Source organism: Bos grunniens, chromosome 20 (assembly GCF_055505025.1).
Source record: "Bos grunniens cultivar Pamir isolate PY7600 chromosome 20, Bosgru_T2T1.0, whole genome shotgun sequence".
Classification (NCBI taxonomy): Eukaryota; Metazoa; Chordata; class Mammalia; order Artiodactyla; family Bovidae; genus Bos; species Bos grunniens.
In genome coordinates this window covers 15101887-15106416 of record NC_141184.1, presented here as the reverse complement: position 1 = coordinate 15106416, position 4530 = coordinate 15101887, and the positions used below count along the sequence as shown (strand labels likewise).

Sequence of the window (4530 nt, the reverse complement as noted above, 5' to 3'; positions counted from 1 at the left end):
CCCTGGGGGAGAGGTCTGGGGAGCAAGGCTGGGTCAGTGCACATCTTTGAGGCTCAGGGCTTGCAGGGGCTCTTGTGCGTATGTGAGGTCAGACACAGGGACTGAGATGAAAGCTGACATGTGTCTCTCAGAACCGGCCACTGCTGTCAGGTTTGGTTTCTGGAGCTGAGAGCAGGTGCCTCAGACTTCAGAGTAGAACCCAGCATCTCTCTGTGACCTTTCCTTGTGGATCCGGTTTGGAGAAGATGTAGTCTTTCTCCTTGACTGCATCACTGTTTTGGAATGTGGGCACCCTTGACACTTACAGCTGTGATCTTGACCTTGGGGCCTTGGTCATGAGTCAAAGAGAAAGCATTTGGTTCTAACATCTCCTTAAATGTTTCCTGCCCAAGCAGGGCAATGGTGGAACTTGGCTAGAGAAATGTGCTTCAAGGCTTTAACATCATGTTAAAAAGTATTTGCAAGGCGCTTACTACATACATGCTGATATATACCAGCAGCTGAAGTTCCAATCCTTTGGCCACCTCATGCAAAGGACTGACTCATTGGAAAAGACCCCAGTGCTGGGAAAGACTAAAGGTAGGAGGAGAAGGGGATGACAGAGGATGGGATGGTTGGATAGCATCACCGACTTCCATAGTATCTTCCCGACCCAGGAATTGAACAGGGGTCTCCTGCATTGCAGGCGGATTCTTTACCAACTGAGCTATCAGGGAAGCCTAGCATAGGTATTAGACATGGATATTAATTAACAAACAATTAATTCATTAGATGGGGATTACCTGGTTGCTCAGCGGTGAAGAATCTGCCTGACAGCACGGGAGACGCAGGTTCAATCTCTGGGTCAGGAAGATCCCCAGAGAAAGAAATGGCAACCCATTCCAGTATTCTTGCCTGGGACATCACATGGACAGAGGAGCCTGGTGGGCTACAGTCCATGGACTTGCAAAAGAATTGGACTTCACTTAGCGACTAAACAGCAATTAACTGGACAAATATCTATCAGATACCTACTCTGAGCCAGGCACTGCAACAAGCACTAAGAATACAGCAGTAAAAATATGTCAAAATTCTCACTTTCATGGTACTTACAATATACTGGTTCAGTTCAGTCGCTCATTTGGTCCAATTCTTTGCAACCCCATGGACTGCAGGACACCAGACTTCCCTGTCTATCACCAACTCCTGGAGCTTACTCAAGCTCATGTCCGTCAAGTCGGTGATGCTATCCAACCATCCCATCCTCTGTCATCCCCTTCTCCTCCTGCCTTTAGTCTTTCCCAGCACTGGGGTCTTTTCCAATGAGTCAGTCCTTTGCATGAGGTGGCCAAAGGATTGGAACTTCAGCATCAGTCCTTCCAATGAATATTCACGGTTGATTTCCTTTAGGAGGGACTGGTTGGATCTCCTTGCAGTCCAAGGGACTCTCAAGAGTCTCCTCCAACACCACAGTTCAAAAGCATCAATTCTTCAGCACTCAGCTTTCTCCATGGTCCAACTCTCACTTCCATACGTGAATACTGGAAAAACCATAGCCTTGACTAGATGGACCTTTGTTGGCAAAGTAATGTCTCTACTTTTTAATATGCTGTCTAGGTTGGTCATAGCTTTTCTTCCAAGGAGCAAGCATCTTTTAATTTCATGGCTTTGGTCACCATCTGCAGTGATTTTGGAGCCCAAGAAAATATAGTCTCTCGCTCTTTCCATTGTTTCTCCATCTATTTGCCATGAAGTGATGGCACCAGATGCCATGATCTCAGTTTTTTGAATGCTGAGTTTTAATCCAGCCTTTTCACTCTCCTCTTGCACTTTCATCAAGAGGCTTTTTAGTTCCTCTTTGCTTTCTGCCATAAAGGTGGTATCATCTGCATGTCTGAGGTTTGATGTTTCTCCCCGAAATCTGGATTCTAGCTTATGCTTCATCCAGCCTGGCATTTCACATGATGTACCCTGCATATAAGTTAAATAAGCAGGGTGACAATATACAGCCTTGACTTACTCCTTCCCAATTTGGAACCAGCCTGTTGTTCCGTGTTCGGTTCTAACTGTTGCTTCTTGACCTGCATACAGATTTTTCGGGAGGCAAGTAAGGTGGTCTGGTATTCCCATGCCTTGAAGAATTTTCCATAGTTTGTTGTGATCCACACAGTGAAAGGCTTTAGCGTAGTCAATGAAGCAGAAATAGATATTTCTGGAATTCTTGAGGAGGCTCAAAATAAATAAAATAAATAGGTTAAGTAATGAATGTAGACAATGGTGGGAAAACCACATCCCTTATCCTGTGGATCTTCCTGATCCAGGGATCAAACCTGGGTCTCCTGGATTGCAGGCAGATTCTTTAGCATTTGAACCACCAGGGAAGCCCAGGTCAATAGTAGGGCAGTGCAAATAGTAGGGCAGTACAAATTTCTAGCCTGCCCAGAAATAGTGATAACATAATAGGGATGAGAGTAACTCTCTAGTTATCTGCACCTTGCTCTGAGTCCCAGAAGGCAATCTGAGTGGGCTGCATCCATGCGATTTTTGTCCTCTGGCTTCTGAGGATGTTCAGCCAAAGGGTGTTGGGGGCATTACTAGAAGATCAGAGGGTGAGGGGAGAGGGAGATTCAGATGTTTATTCCTTCAATTCTCTCCCTGCCAAGTCTCCACGGGCTTCTGTGTCCCTCTACTGAAGGCCACCATGCCGAGCTGGTGGTCCTCGTCACTTCCTTTCAGGGACCTTGTCACTGCCTCTCCCCACTTGCCTATTTAGGTCTTAGAATGACATATACCAGCCCTTGCTGGTTTTCATGAACTCTGCCCACATCTTTGCAAACAGAACTGTTGCTAGGCTCTTCTATTACCCCAGCTTGAGTATACCATTCATTTCCTGTGGGACCCCTCAAAGATCTATCTTAACAATTCCTTCAAACCATAAACATTTTGGAGTCTTGGTCACATCATGGAATAAGTGAAAACTCACCGGAGCACTCCAGTGCCAGCTGACAAAGCAGCTTCTTTCCTGGAGCACTCCAGTGCCAGCTGACAAAGTAGCTTCTTTCCTTTTTGTTTTTTTTTTGCTACATACAGGATGGAGGGGACAACGTACAGACCTCCCACCTGTAGGTTGTGAGAATGCTGACTCTGAATATACTGCTCTGGAATCCTTCCAGAAGGGCTTAGGTTCTGACCATACTTCTGGGCATGGGAATCTATTTTGTGCCTCCAGAAAGTATCTGTTCATCATCTCCATTTTCAAGCAACACAGATGGTGAAATCTCTGGATGGAGGTAGTGTCAAAGGAAGATGAGCATTGAGGGTGGTCGTGCCTTCCTAAAAGCCTGGGGAGTGTGCACCTGTCATGCTGAAGTCAGCAGGGAAGACTGCTTGCAAGTGGCCCCCATGCCAGCCAGCGGGTGAGCAAAGCCACCCTCTTCTCAGTTTCCTTGTCTTCAGAGATTGGAGAGGGTGATGCTCAAGCAACAGCCCACAGAAAATTCATTTGAAACAACGTCTCAGAGACTTTCTACTGAAGTCTTGTAGTTGATGTTGAACAACCACCAACGCCAGCATATGGGTCTTGCTGTCAGAGCGTCAGCCACACTTCACAAGCACCCCTAATGTGTTGAGCAGTGCCACCTGTCAGCAACTGTAGAAGTCAGCTGCCTCTATAGGCTGAGGATAAAGCCAGCAAATAAATGGTGAGATTCTAGTTTTCCTTTTCTCCTTTTTCAAATGCCGGGCAGGAGAAGCTGATGACATGGATGATCAGCCTATCCTGATCTCTTCAGGACTTCTTTAGTTAAGTCCTGCTTCTCAGAAACCCCCTCAGTCCCTGGGAAACCCGAATGGTTGTTTGATCACTCAGGAGACGTGATGTCAGCTGAAAGCCTGCATATTGATTGCTCTTAAATATGCAAAGATTTGAACACTGATTCATTTTCTTTATAGTGATGAGTGACTAGATGACTTGCACTCTTAGTAAATTTTCACAATGAGTAGGATATGGAGATCCACATTTTCTAGGGGAAAGTTTGAAATTAAACCTTCTAATCCTGGGTTCAGAGAGCTCTGTGACAAGTTATCTTTCTATGTAAGATTTAATAAAACACTCTTTAAGAAGACTGGTGGTGGTGGTGTTGGTTTAGCTGCTAAATCGTGTCTGACTCTTGTGACCCCATGGACAGAGGAGCCTGGCAGGTTACAACCCATGGGATTCTCCAGGCAAAAATACTGGAGTGGGTTGCCATTTCCTTCTCCAGGGGATCTTCCCAACCCAGGAATCGAACCTGGGTCTCCTGCATGGTAGGCAGATTCTTTACCAACTGAGCTACAAGGGAAGCCCAAGAAGACTGGTAACACTGGCCAATACAATTTTTAAATCACTATTAAATATAGAATTCTTTTTACCTATTGATTCAGCTCACAGTTTATTTATTGAGGCTTCATCTATGTCAATTAAAAATACTCTTAATACGCTCTCTTTGTTCCTAAGAATCCATTATGATTCCAAAAAAGGAAATATTTAAAAGCAATAATTTAAAGTGCAGG

At 45.2% G+C, this 4530-nt stretch overlaps 1 non-coding gene across 1 annotated transcript; it reads right to left on the bottom strand.

The window, feature by feature from the left end:
• Positions 1-4247: 4247 nt before the first annotated feature.
• Positions 4248-4319, bottom strand: TRNAG-ACC (transfer RNA glycine (anticodon ACC)). Its single transcript has one exon. It is a non-coding gene; the product is annotated as a tRNA-Gly (tRNA).
• Between the last annotated feature and the right edge of the window lie 211 nt (positions 4320-4530).